The 15,820-nt window shown below is 32.5% G+C and overlaps 1 protein-coding gene across 5 annotated transcripts in view; it reads left to right on the top strand.

The window, feature by feature from the left end:
- rut (adenylate cyclase rutabaga) overlaps positions 1–15,820 on the top strand; it is a 216,075-nt gene that overhangs the window by 29,434 nt on the left and 170,821 nt on the right. For all 5 annotated transcript variants that reach the window (XM_088182429.1, XM_088182428.1, XM_088182427.1 and 2 more), the window contains exon 2: positions 361–400. The gene's annotated coding sequence lies outside the window, so the exon portion shown is untranslated. The remainder of the gene's footprint in view (positions 1–360; positions 401–15,820) is intronic.

Genomic DNA, 15,820 nt, shown 5'->3' with positions numbered 1-15,820 from the left:
CTTTCAGGAATTACTCTTCGACTTATGTATAGCACTGGTTTATCAAACTTAGTTAAAAAATAACCCGGTTTACTTACGACTACATAGTTAAATAATATGTTCATAAATGGTTATACAATGGCGATGTTTTTGAAGCTGGTGAATCAAGACCGATTAATCAAAAGGCGTTCGAAGGACGTTTTGTGAAATTTATGCGAAACGCTTATGAATATGTTTGCGTTGTTCGTGTTATTATTATTACAATATAATTATGCGTTCTCTGCCGTTGTTAACCGCTTTGATAAATTTATATTATATTGTTATTTATCGTAATTGTATAATAACAATTTTGCATTTTAATTAAATATTCCTGTTTTACAGTTTCAGGCGCAGCATTCAGGTCGCTGCTGGAAGGCTTTTGGTAAGTTATTATTTGAATTAATTAATTAATTACATTTTTTATAATTTACAATGTTGAGAATAGTTACAAAATAGTTTAAATATTAAATAGCAACAAGCAAATACTAATCACACACTCACCAGCTGCGGTACCTCACGATAGTGAGGTACCGACAGCTAGTAATAATAATTGACATGTAGGATATATTTATGAAACATTAAATATGTACACCATTTAAAAAGTAATAATTTTACTACAACATTATTTTATTCGTCTTACATTTTTAACTTTCTAATAGACATGTTTTTTTTCTGAACCACCCATTTCGGTTTTACGTAACTGTAAGTTGCCCAAACGGAAAAATTTCGCCGACACAACACGTGTGCTTTATCCGCTACCGGGCGGACATTTTTAGACACCTTTCCTGTTATGTGTCATGTGACACAAGTGAATCGATCCTTTCAGTGCAAGGTGAATCATCTAAACGTCGCCGTCGGGCGTGCCAAAAAGGTGTTATATACTTTTTGTTATCGCAGACCGCTACGTATGTATGTATATACAGCCGTACATTTTCTTTTATCTGCACATGTCTTTAGATAAAAGGAAAATCACCGAATTATCTGTAGGAATGTCTCTTTCAACCAAACCGACATCAATTGATCACCTGCCAAATTAGTTGAATAATCGAAGTTAACGATGCGCCAACGTGCATTCATTATACACATACTAAACATTGACAATTCTAACGCGTTTAGTTTGTAAGTTGTGCGTCAGACCGTCCTGAAATTTCTTTTCAAAAGTATTCGGATGGATTATATTCTCACTTTGTCTATGGATTTTTAGACCTGATGAAACATTCTCAGCTGTCATTATATCTCTCTGCTGAATTCTAGTTACGCGTGCGTAAACTTACTTACGTCAGCTCGAGGATAATTTCGACGCCGTTTGTCTTCCGATGACTTAATTGTGGAAGCGAATATCTGATGTCATCATTAACCCGAAAAGGCAAAGCTATTTTTCTGGTTTATCTCAGTAAACACTATATACATGTTTGATAATTTAAACCAAAAATAACAAACTTCTTATCCGTTTCAAGCTTTCAATAAAAAGTAATTAATTAATAAATAATATTGATTATTTTTATTCTGCAAATATATTTATAGATACACAGCTGAACTTATATTTAGTTTTACCTATACGATTTTTCAGATATCATATTTTTTTCTTCATCGTTTTAATTATATTTGTGTGCTGATTATGATCAGACTTTGATACAAAGCATATATTTCACATTAATTTCAAACTGATTTTGTAAGATAAGTCGCTACATAAACACGCTCTGCGAAGTATAATTTAACATTATATTGTATTAGTGTTAAGCTATTTAGTTATAAACGATTATTATTGTGCAACATTTATTTAGTCTAGATATGGTTTGTATAAGTTTTAATCTGGTATAAAGTATCTAGTTGTCTCCAAAGATCGGGTTGAGCTCCGGATTTTGGATGTCGTAACTGGAACAGGGTTGACGTGAAGAGAGAAGCGGCTTCGCTGTCTCTGTCTAGGGTCGGCGCGGCTCTGCTTGGTGTGAATCCGGATGAATTCTCTTGTGTTGGGGATATCAGATTAATTTTTTTGTTAAAAGTAAATTCCGTAAACTTTCTCACGCTCGACCCCACGTTGTAACGGTCAATTGCTACAACGTGGGGGTGGGGGGTGAATATATATATATTTTATTTTCGTCATTCTAAAATATTTGCATAACCGTTAGAGTTTGCACATGTGAATATTTGAAAACCTCACACTCTTCAATGCATTCCTGCGCTTGTCAATATAATACAATAACATTGGTATTTATAAAAGTTTCAAACGGTCGTTGGGTATGCTCTTAGCTAACCCCTCTGATTGGATATGGGTATGCTTTTAGCTAAGATCTCTGATCGTCACGTACAAAATTCACCTGTCGGCATAACAAGTCTAATGAAATTTTTCTCATTACGATTTTAACGCGTATTGCGACAAGTTTTTCTCGCGGCCATTGTGTTAATTGCTAATTTAAATAGTTTTCAAAAATTCAAGCACTGCTCTAATCGTATTAGCTTTCTTGTTAAATGTTTTACATTTAGTTATTGACCACATATTGCTCTGTAAACCACCTCATTTGAGATGCAAGGAAAAAATTATGAAATTTGTTATCAGCGCATAATTTTAAATATTCATCCAATTAAATATCCATCGAAATAATGCGAGTAGCAACATGGTTTATATAACCGTAAAAGAATAATAAAACGATATAGCAAAAAAAATGATTCTGAGAAATTTGTAGCGATTTTAATAACAAAGATATCATTTTTTTATTTTAAAATGTAGAATTAAATTATAACGCAAAGCCCAAAACTTAACCATATTATTTCATGTTTCATAATATACATGGTATAATATGAAATATACAATGAAACATATTTTCTGAGTATTTTATTTAAGCAAATATATTTACCGATATCCTAAAATGTTTGCCAATAATTAAATTACTATAATGAATTTGTAAAATATCATTCTAAAATATTTGTTCAGTGTATGAAATTTTAAAAGCGCTGATCCATTTGAGATCACTTTATTGTAAAGTTTAAAATACCTTTTGACCCAGATTATTTTTATTAAGCCCATACGAAACTGATACGAAGATCAAACGTTAACGGGACCATTAGTGAAGCTTTGAACGTCTCGTCCCTTGAGAACACACAGCCAGACAAAACGGAAATATGGAATCTTCATAGCTATGTCGGAATCCGACAATAGTACTGCGAAGCCGACGGCGTTTAAATAGTTGAAAATTCTGAAATCTCGGGGGCCAAATTAGATTTCTCGCGGAGCGTGACTGCGCATAAAGTCGCGAAGCTCCTTAATTAAGAGTAAGCTATTTACGAGCCGCCGTTATGAACTTCAAAATTCGACTTAACGCGTTCAAATGAATTTTTTCGTCGTATAATCTCATTTTGCGAGGGAGGACGCACTTAATCTAGCGATTTACCGAGTTTTATTTACAAACAATTCGGCGGTGGAGAGAGTAGTACGACGAAAATGGGAAAAACGAAACTCACATCGAGCGAAAGGAAATTCGAACGGCGAAAGTTTTTTCTTATTTCAAGTAAATGCAAGAAACTTTCAAAAATGTCGTGGATCAAATTACGCAGACGCATTCAAAGTTATAACAACTTTATCTATAACACTATTAGGTCAGGCCAAATATAATACAATGAATATTTTTTTTAAATATTGAAATGCAATGAGTTCTTAAGTATTCTTTATACAAAATAAAATGCATTTTTATCACTTATGTAATGAATTTGTCCTTTGCGTCGGGGGTATTTATTTATATGATTTGAGACAGAATATTTTGTTAACAATGTTTGACGTAAAGAGAGAAGCGGTTGCTTCTTCGTTCTTCGATTTACCGAAGTTGGTCGGCCTCTTGAATTCAAGGTTGTACAGACTCACCGAAGTGGAAGTGATATTTGGGTCCTGTGTATCAGCCTTTATACCCACGGATCTCACTCAGGGAGATTTAGCGCTCGTTCCCTTTCGCAACCACACCATATGTGACCGTTTGTAGCATACAACCTGTCGTTGTTTTTCAAACAGATTGCATAAGTTTCTGATTTATGGAACAGTGCTCGTGCTGCATGACAAAGAAGACAACTGACCTGCCGATGCTTATGACTTAATAGCGTAATATTTCGCTGCTTGTGCTGGTGCGTAAATTTGAATAAAAGCTTTTTTGTCTTAATCCCCCTTATTATATTTAAGATAAGGTCGCTTTGGGACCTGTCTTTGTTAATCCTATCGCCGTTGTACTCTTATAAATTACAGGGTTGTCCAAATTATGAACCCGACATCTATATATATTTTACGATGATTGAAACTGACGAAAACTGTATCATTTTTGCGAGCGAGTGACCTCACTCATCGATCAAGAGCGGTGCATTTATTGAACATGTTTTTCTTAATCAAGCGTATACTTTTTCACGATAAGTGGAACACGTTTAAATACTGGTATTTATGTGTTATTATCATATTTATATCGCTGCAAGACTTTTCAGCTGTTGTATAATTCTGTCTGTTGAAAGTTTTAAAAGAGGCTACATACTTTAAGTTTACAGATTAACGTTTTTTAAATGCTTTGAATTTATACACGAGTGTAAATTGAATACTTCGTCCCATTTCCTCTTAATGTATCAATGTAATCCTCGTCATTGAATATCATTGCCCTTCCAGATGTCTTTTGTGGTTCGATAATGATGGAGATCTTATGGAAAATCTAAGGAGACAATTCATTGGAGATGATATAAATTCAAAGTCACATTGACGAATTTCTTGGGGTGCGTTATCCTGAGGGAATAGCATACCTTTTGTTGGAATTCCATGTCGTTTTCTTTATATTTATTCACGAAGTTGCTGTAACAATTTAGTAATATAGTATTATCTGTTATGGTTCGACCTTTAGAAAGGTAATCCATCATCAATATTCCTATGGCCTCATAAAGAACAAAAGCCACCACTTTGTCATTTTTTGAAGGCCGTACATTTGTGTTAACTTCTTCCACTGTTTCAACTGTTGCTTTTATTTGTGTTGATAGTTTTAAACCCGTGTTTCATCAGTAGTAATAAATCTTTTTATATAAATATCAAAATTCACCATATATTCCAGAATTTTTTGCATCTTATTGCTCATGTTTTGAGCCTATTTATATTGTAGCAGTAGCTCACAATCTCTATTCGTTGAACATTGATTTGCCGATATTTCACGATCATATCGTGTATCGAATTGATGTTTTCTTCAGTGCGTTTTATCTTATGTTTAAATAAATTCAGCTGCTCATTGTCTGACCATTATTCGGTGTCAAGCTAAAATCCACAAAGGTTAGATATACAACTTTGTAAAGACACTAATGATTAAAATGTGCATGTGTTAGGCCTTGAAATTTTTAATTTACTATGATTTTTTAATAGTATAAATAATAAATATCAATATTGTAATCAATCGTTTTCGGTTGTTTTTATCAATATATAATCTATATGCATGTTTGTAGTTAATATATAATTTATTGTACAAGTCTTTAATATATAATTTATTGTACAAGTGTAAGATTATACAGATATACAATAAAAATGCAGGTGTCAGTATTGGACAGCAATGTCGCTTAAAAAAGTAAAGCCTCACTCTGTTCTCTGGTTCGAATCGAGTTGGTGAGTCTGCGTGTGAGTGGTAATGTGACCAAGTGTCACGTAATTTTTGCTGGTCATTAGACGAAGTTTCGACGAATGGGTGTTAGCTCCGCCTCCCGCACACCTCTTGGTGAAAACATAATTTTTAGTTGGCCATTTTTGGCGTCCATCGAATAGGTACAACAATTTTTTTATGCAAGGCCATGAGTATTTTTTTCTATACGTGTTTTCCAAACCTTACAAGTAAAAGGTTTTTGTGTTATGGTAATTGCTGTTAATGGTTTTTAAAAGTCTGCGTTGATATTTTGTGTGCAAATTCTTGGATATTCCTACGATTTTACGATAGACTATTTCTCGTGTTCTGTTTGGCCACGTGCCTTTTTTTGAGACTCATTGCTGTAACACCCACATAATATTAACACTATCTACTAGTCAATAGTAATTTGTACTACTCCCGAACGCTTAAAACAATAACCAATATTTCAATACTATCACAAAAAATATGTAGAAAACCATTGTTTTTCTTTTACGTAATGTGCTAATTATAAACTGGTGTATAATTATATATAATATAATTGGTCTTATATTTACACATACCACAGTAGCTAGCTTAAATCATTTTTAATCCGTTGGCTAATTATTGAAGTCTGAAAGCGTTATAAGGTCACATATGATTGTTGTCGCAAATCTTTCAGCGTTTATCTCTCGGCTCGTGTCGCGAGCGCGGAGACACGCATTAATCTCGGACGCTTCTGAGATAAATCCCACAGAAACATGACGTTGTTTTGTACACACGCGGCGTCGAGATGCTGTTTTGATCGATAGTGTTTGGGATTACGTGCGCTGGTAGGACGCCCTTCAGGAATTCTTAAAACTTTGTCGCCTTCGTCGTTTGTCCGCTCGCGTTCGTTTTTGTCTTGGAAACGTCGCTCATTGCAGCTTTTCGTAAAGTTTCCCAGTGAGTTCCGAACTCAGAGTTAAACGCCCTTTGTTGGCTTTGGGCCTTTGTCGTTTTATATAGACGTATTTCGTGAACTACTCGATGGCACTTTGCCACAAAAGTTCGTCATGGACGTAAGAATGTTTGGAGAAACCTTAAGGAAACACTAGACGATGACTATAGTTAATCATTGGGTTGGGTATAATAACAATTTTGAGCCCACGTAATTTGCCTATTTTTCTTGTCAAAATATACATTTTTTTAAAATAAATATGTAGGTATATATTTTGTAACGATTTTTCCTCGTAATTACAACTGAATTAAGCTCCACGAGAATTTCTTAGATTTTTCATTAATGGACTGTTCCTTTTCGATTTATTTGTGATTTTACAGTATAAGAGGCTTGTAGTGAGAAATTTAATGAGTTTTCCTTGATAATTGCTTATAGCTTAACAACAATGCTTTGAGAAAAAATGTTTATTACTTTGTTAAACACACGTTTTACGATTTATACGTTGGTAACTGCCATTTAGACACGATTAAAGCTTTAATTAAACATTGAAGCATATTTCTAATACAGGTATTTTGCTATTTTTCAAATACAATACCGGTATATTTTTTTTATTAATATTAAAGTTAAAAAAATTATATTAATCTACTAGCTGTCGGTACCTCACTATCGTGAGGTACCGATAGCTAGCGAGTGTGCGAATACCGGACCCTCAACTTTTTGGGTTTTAAATATAATTTTTGCTTCGTTCTGATTTTTTAAAATATTTTTTAAAATTTAATGGTTCAAATTGGACATTACTATTTAGGATTTTCAATGATAGACAAAATAGTTCAATCTATAAAAAAGTACTTAACATTTTCAATTCATTTGAAAATAGGTTTACAACTTGACTAAATATTTCCAGAAGAAAACATTTTATATTATTTATTAGATTTACAACGTTAGATTTTATCGTTATATTGAAACTTAGATATTTAATGATAAATCTAAATATTGTATATCATTTATGAATAGGTTTAAAACTTGGCTAGATAATAATAAATTAAAAATTGTACTATGAAATTTCAATACAGCGAAGCTCACGAAACCAATAAATAAATTTTGGTGTACTGAAAATTCGTTATATTGAATGTAAGGAAGATCATATATTTTTATTTTATTTTAAATTACTATATTACTACAGCATCATATTAATCTATGTTTAATTTACATAATTTTAATTATAATGTATAAGCATTTACGATATATAATATTATTTTATGTGTTAACTTTTTTATATTATTATTAATTATGAATTATTAGTAATCCGTATCTGGTTTGTTTTTTAAGAAATGGTTCTTAAACCAAAATATTTTAGAAAAAATAATAATTGTATTGGAAAATGGAGAAACAGTAACTACTTAAAAATGCTGAATCACAGATATAGGTTTATAATATATACACACTAGAAGGTGTTGCTTGCTGTTTTGAACTATGTATTCATAATTTTACGCTTCGCACTTGAAACCTCGCCTCGCGATCTTGTGTTGAACGTTCGTAATCTCACACTTTTATCAGTACTTTTGTTATCCCATTCCCACTCCCTGCGTTCTTCGACGAATTTACGCCGAAATAAATAAAATGGTTTATCGCAGATCACTCTTCGCGTGGCATGCGATCCTATTACAATGTCGAAATAAATAAAATCGTTTATCGCAGATCACTCTTCGCGTGGCATGCGATCCTATTACAATGTCGCTTCATCGTCAGAATTTTTGTTAAACAAAATAGCAACTGAAAATTATGGTGCACGTTTCTTTTCTTGACAATTTTGAGCTACACATCCAATTGCTTAGTAAAAATATCTAGTTCTTATTTTTAAAATATCTATATATATATACATACATATGTATGTATATATATACAGTGACGGCCACCTAAATAAGACACTTTTGAAGTTTTGTAAAAAATGCGATGTAAAGTGCAAATTTTACATAAAATTGTTAAAACTTTTCAACTTTTTATTTTTTATCTAGATAATCTACATAATCGTGAATAATACTATGTTGTAATAAATATTTAAAATATTTCTTTTCATTTTAAAATTAAATTTATAAAATTGATAGTCAAATTCACCTATATGCGAGATACATATGAGTATATTTAAAAAAAAAAAAAAATACCATTAATATTTTGTAGGGTGACCTTTTGTTCTTATAGTAGCCCTACAACGGTTAGGCATTGACTCGATTAATTGTTGGTATTAGCGGTAGGAATCAGTTGCCACTCGTTTTTTACAATTTAATTTATTTCTTTTAAATTTGTTACAAATTAATTTTTAATTTTGTGTTTTAAATGTCTCCATAAGTGTACAATAGGGTTTAGATCAGGGCTGCATGATTGTCATTACAAAACATCCATAATATTGTCTGTGAACGACTTTTTTGCCATACGTGAAATATGTTTCGGGTCATTGTCCTGTTGATAAACAACCAACCTTTGTCATTTTTAAATTCACAATTAGTTCTCGTTTTTTGGATTACAATGTGCACTTTTTCCCATAATAAATTTGTTATTTAATTAAAATTATATTCGCAGCCAACCAAATCGATTTTGTTTTTCTTACTTATTTGTCCAATGGAAGTCTGATATACTCTATTAATAATTAATAATAAATCGATTCTAAATCAATATGTGGTTCAATAAATACATATATAAATATGTTCTCGCTTTTTCGTGACTCGTAGCTATGAGAAACCCTTGTATTTTAAAAATGTGTGCATATTATATTACGTACAATTACGGTAGTTAAAAATAATTCACATTAATTTGATGTATTTGAAACTAAAAACATTTTTAGTCTTATCAACTTAACATCATAAAATTAATTTCAACCATTTTAAATGATCGTTACTGTATATCAGATTTTTATCCTGTCACTTTGTGTACGTAATCTGATCTTTATCGTACCATTCCGCTGTGTCGCATTGCACCGAGTGAACGAAGCGTGGGTATCGCAGTTTTGTATAAACAATATGGGTTAACAACCTAACCCGTCAATTTACCATATAGATACCCCTTACTGTAATGAGATAATTACACGATTTAACGCGCTTACAGTAGAAACGATTATGGGATTATTAAGTCATTTTAATTATTACAATTGGGCATCGACATGAGACTCGTTAAAACAAACATTGTTAAACAATGTCGTCACCGTTGCGATTAACGGTTCGATGTAAGCAAAAAGTGTAAAAATTGTGCGAAAATCGTGGGACGAGCGAGAAGAATTAGGAGCAATGAGTGGGTGGCTTATGGGAACCAGAGACAGTCATCATCACACTCTCGGGTGCCATATGCTCCGATATCCACTTTCACCAAACTGCTCTCGAGAGTGAAAGCCTTTTTATTCAGACATTTGCTAGTACTGGATAACAATGTGATATCTTACTCACAATAGGGTTGGATTATCATAACTTCATAACCATGTCTGTGGTGCTTTCTAATTGTGTCGCGTAGGAGAAACCATGGTGTTAACTCGGCGTGAGATAATAATGCGTGTTCATCATCACATGTGTGTATTATGTACGTACTTATTTATAGTCGATGTAATAGCGTGTGCGCTTGTTACTGGTGATGGATGCGTTCTTAAAACACCTACTACCAACGAGAATAATATTTAATATTTTAAGGTGAATGCGCAATATTGCTGTCGCCATGACATATTTTTTTCACTTTTAATTTGATCAGATTGAAATATTTATGTATTTTGTATGTAGCTCATTTACTGAAAGATGAATGGAAAAATATTCAATAGGTTATATAAAAATTAATAGGTTCGTAAATTACGAATAGCTGACATTTAAATAAAGTATCAGTTTTCTTCGAGGTCAACTGTATACATATATAATATATTACATACTTTTATTTATTCCAAAAGAGGTTTTTACTCCCAAAAAATAGATAATGCGAGGCAATTTCATATCATGCAAACAAATATTTATTATTATTATTAGTAATAAAAGGGAAATTCGTAACATATTTGCATCTAAACGAATATGGCTACTTTGATATTTTGCCTACAAAATATTTATTCAAAGGGTTTCGCGCAATTTCTTCAATTATTACCGAATTCCAGTAGTACGCATTGAAATATCTTTTTGTGCGTTGCAGTCTCGCAATGATCCGGCCAATCAATACAATGACAAGCATATTTATTTATTTTTGTCGCGACATAGCACTAGGATCGCATGCTACGCAAAGAGTGATATGAGATATTTTTAATAATTAAATTAAACATCAAAACTTTAACGATAAAAATAAAGCTTTCGTCACAGTAGACCATAATATATTATTAGGGAAATTAAAATAAATTGGAATAGTAGGACCAGCGCTAAATTTATTAAAAAGGTATCTAAATAATAGACAAGTAGTTGTAATAAATGGCACACAAAGCGAATGTGAGTTGGTGAAGTGTGAATTCCATAGGGTTCTATTTTGGGACCTTTATTATTTAATCTTGACATAAATGAGTTAACCCTATGTAAACTTGCAGGGATTCAACTGTATGCTAATGATACAGTGATAATATATAACTCTAAAACATACAAAGATATGCATAGTGATTTGATCTATATTAGTGAATGGATAACAATTAATGAAAACAATTAACAATTAAACAAATTAACAATTAATGAAAAAACTAACTATATGCTATTTAATGATAATTTTGCTATCACAATCAATAAATAATTCTCTAATTACAAAAAACTGATAATATAAAATACGTACATATGTCTACTTTTAGATAAAAATTTAAATTTTTATAAATTTGAATTACGTAAATAAAATATAAAAACGTGTCAGATTCTGACAATTGGAAGATCCTGGAAGTAATGGGACTATTTATTCAGAGTGTATTTTGCTGTTACGAAAAGTGCATTTACGAGTAGCCCTAATCCGCCTAAATATGCGAATAACACCTGCACTCGTATAAGTCCCAAATAGCTAGTTTTTTATGCTTTTCAAGTGTAATGGTGACAAATTTAATCTCACGCTCAAGGGGTGGTCCCGATACATTAAATTTAAACACAAGCATTTTGCACACAGTGCAGCAAGAGCTGGGACCAGAAAGTAATATACACGTATTTGTTTTTTATTTGAAATAAAACTCTCATATATATGATTCAGAATCTAATTTCGAGCGCGAGCGTTGAGATACTTCCCCTTTCGCTCTCTCGCGTGTTAAGTGACGAGAGTGAGAGAGATAATGATATGGTGTTTCGCATCTGAGATAGAACGAGTAACTCGGTTCAATTTCAATATGCGCGTAGGCGTCCTATGGTCAACACGCATGACGAGCGCTGCATCGTGGTCACGTGGTCAAGTTATAATACCACATGCTTATCGGGGACTTCAACAGACTCTTACTGACATCTTTGAATATTTTAGGGCACCAAAAGGGATTAATTATATTTTTGATAGTATATTCTTCTAACAGATATCGTTATTATATTTTTTTTTCATATAAAATTAAATAATTAAAAAATAATTAGTGGTACTTGATTTTGTTAAAAAAAAGTGTTTCGAATGTCCTTATGTATTTTCCTAGATCGGTTTGTATAAATGTCACACCATAACGAATTCTTATTTAGAATCGATGGCGACAAATTCTAGGATAGTCACAGATGTGGTGTTCGTATTCTGAAGTATCATGTTTATGCCTTATTGCATTTTGCAAAAGCCGACAAAGATTTTGCGTAAATTGAATATTTACGACCGAAAAGTTTTCACTGATATTGTATTGGTGAGTGCCCACACAAATTTTTATAATTATCAGTAGCGTAATTTTAATAATATGACAATTTAAAAATTGCGATTATTTGGCACATTTTTCGATCGCGTGCAAATATGCCGCCGTCCGGACGTCATTCACGCCCGCCGTTCGGACGGCATATGAAATTTGCGACAGTGTGGTCGCTTACTCAAAGTCGTAGTTCTCGGCCGACTTCAGTTATAAGAGAGTGTAATGCAGGCATGAGGTTTCAACATTTGTGTTTGTAATTTTTAAGCTGAAAGAAAGCTGCTTCATTTCAGTATAATTTTGGGTTATTCAGTAATTCTCTTTTGGATACCCCTAATATATTGCGTTTCTAATATAAAGTCAGCTCTCTAAAATATGCTTTTATTTTATAACTATTATATATTGTCGGCTGGCTTAGGTCAGCTGGTAAGTTTAATTATACTACACAATGTAAATGGTTATATTTCCGTTTATCTATCTACAAGTATCATGCTAGAAATTTTAATTAAATAAAGCAATCTCTTGGAATATTATAAAATATTATTTTATCTTTTGAAGTATTTTACCTTTGTTTTTTTTTTAAATTTAATGTGTGCATATTATATACATGTATATATAATACATACGTTTTTCATGATGATATTACAATTTTCATTATAAAAATGTCTCTGTCAACGTCGTGTTTACGGCGATTATTTCTATGAAATTTTCAACGTTAAAAAAGAAAACCGAGTTATATATTTTTCTGCAGAAGAAAAATTATAATATAAAAATTCCCCTCTGAACGAAACAATCGACCGCAAATTTACGGGGTTAAGCTTTTTAAATGCCGCGCGATATTTCTGGAACTCGACATTTTCCGGAAATAATAAAATAATGATAAAATAAATTTAACGACTATATTTTACGACGGAAATAATTTACGAGAATCACTCGGTGCCGCCCCCTGGGAGGATTTTATCCGAGAATTGAGTTAATTAAAACCATTTTAATCAACGATACAAGATATCTATGCACATACTAATAGTAAATGGTACCTCGTAGTTAATATGTGCTTTTTCGTATAGTCGCATTTCCCCAGAGTCAGGAAATATTATGTGTTACGTAAATTCATATTCAGAATCGATGTATGAATGAGATTTTTGAGAAATGCGAAAAGTTCGCACGTTTCAAAACGCGCTAACGCAAAGTTTATGAAATTTTCCTTTCCTGTGGTTATTGTACGTTCTGTTGGTAACTTTCAAGACTGTGATTATAAAGTTAGAGCAGTTTTGCGGTGAGATAGCACGAACAAAATTTGAGAACATGCATAGAATAGAATGCAATACTAACATATTCTTCTCTAATATATTCGTTGCACATGGAAGTGCATTCACAATGTGGTTAAATTTGTAAAGAAATATTATTTATGGTTGTATGTCGCATATGAAAGAGTTCTGACCACGACGTGTCCTGAAATGTAATTTTAACTTTTAAAATAAACATAACAGATTTACAACATACTGGTTTACTTATATTTTTACTAGTATGATTTTTTAAATGATAATTGAATAAACATATTGAGGGCCTTTGAATGGTGAATTACTTCAAAGAATAGTTACGTCTTAGGCGTCGAATAATTAAAATAATTAACTTTTCAAAATTGTATTCAATTAAAGACGATCAACTTTATAAGTATTGTGACACACCTGACTGAAAATTAACTATGGAAATCAGTGACATGTATTTTTAATGAATTAACATAAATCACTATGCAATTGTAGCCGTTTTTTTGCAATTTATCAATTAATTTTGCTGCAGGAATGGAACCATTGGTCCTGGATTATTAGTTCAGCACCTTTTTGAATACTTCGTATATGCTTCGTATGTGTTATGTATTTTATTGTGTTTTTTAATAGCAATTAAATTTACATAATATTAATATTCAACATCTGCACTGCATATACCATATTATATAATCACAAAGTCGGCGCTCGTTTAATTACAGAACTTCCTCGCTGAAAATTACAAAGTATAAAATGCAATATACGCGTATTAACACCTACCTAATCAAGCCCCGAAACCCAATTTGGCAAACTCTTGTCTGTAGAAACCAGTTTCAAGCACGCGGCGCTTTGTATTATATTTATCTGCCGTTAAAATGCATTTTAGCTATGTTGGTTATTATCTCTTACGATTGAAACGTGACTTTTCATTAATATTTGTAGGCTTTCAATGTTTCGCGACGTCACTCATTATATTACGGATCGGTTTCACAGTTCGATCACTAATGGCATTCTCTGAGTAATGTTTATTCAATATCCAAGGGTATACAAACAAACATACATCACACCGCCGCGTTATTGATTAAACACTGATTGTAGTACATACGCGTTGCAGGTATAGTTGTTTGACATTGTGGTAATTCAATTTTCCGACATAAATAAGTACCTATTAATATATAATATGTCTTAGTTAGTATCATATTGAAAAGGAAAAATGTTCAATTATTTATATGCATCTTCGAAAATGATGTATATTATACACGGTAGAGGAGAGTCTGTCACAGAACTCACTTCCTACTCTGCTTGCTAAGACTGATACTGGACCTTCATTGGTCGATGAATTTAGAATCTTGAGTATTTATAAGTATGTCATCACGATTGATCGTTCGCGGTCTAGTCGTTTTAATCGTCCCGTGTTTACCAGTGTACATAGTACGTATGTTATATCAATTACCCGCATCGGTAGTCATGGTGTACTCGATCTCATCCCTTATCGTGTCATCATCTCGTCGGGCGTCTCGATCGAGCGTTGCTAATAAGCAAATAGACGTCAGGCGTTTCGCGCTGGGATAAATCTGATTTGGTTGCCTTCGTGGCGTGACTCTGATTAGATTTGCGTTGTTACTCTTACGCAAAATTGTGGGTAAGACGCAGTAGACCGAGCAAACACGAGTAGATTTGATTCTGATTTTAAGATAAAATATCTAAAATAATTTTAAACTTGTGTTTGCTATATAAATTCAAGGTGAAAATATAATGAGTTTATCATTATTGTATCGAATTGTTGTGACCTAGGTGTCAGCGTGTTTATTTTTATATAAAGCAAAGATATGTAGTTATAAATTATTATTAATGTACAATAATTTTCAAGTGACGTACAGTTTGTTGAACTTTGGATTCTGGACAAAATTTGCCGTGAAGAGGGAAGCGGTTGCTTTCTTGATCGACGCTTGGCTTGGAGAGTTTGGATGAGCTCTCCTGTTTTTGATGAAGGTACTTGTCGGAAGTGAATTCCGAATGAAAGTTAATGATTTGTGGAGATGAAGGAGGCTTTATTGATCGCCCACTCTCGACACGATGACCAATTTCAAAGATTTGAGTGTGTAATTAGATTTTTTGACAGATGGAGATTCTGTAACTCTGTTAACATATTCTACCAGGGACGACATTTGAGGGGGGGGGGGGTGGAGTTAAATCAGAAATTCTCGGATTATCC

This window comes from Plectrocnemia conspersa, unplaced genomic scaffold, assembly GCF_051122295.1.
Source record: "Plectrocnemia conspersa isolate PC_06_02 unplaced genomic scaffold, ASM5112229v1 ptg000003l, whole genome shotgun sequence".
NCBI lineage: Eukaryota > Metazoa > Arthropoda > Insecta > Trichoptera > Polycentropodidae > Plectrocnemia > Plectrocnemia conspersa.
This window is presented reverse-complemented; position numbering and strand designations above follow the sequence as displayed.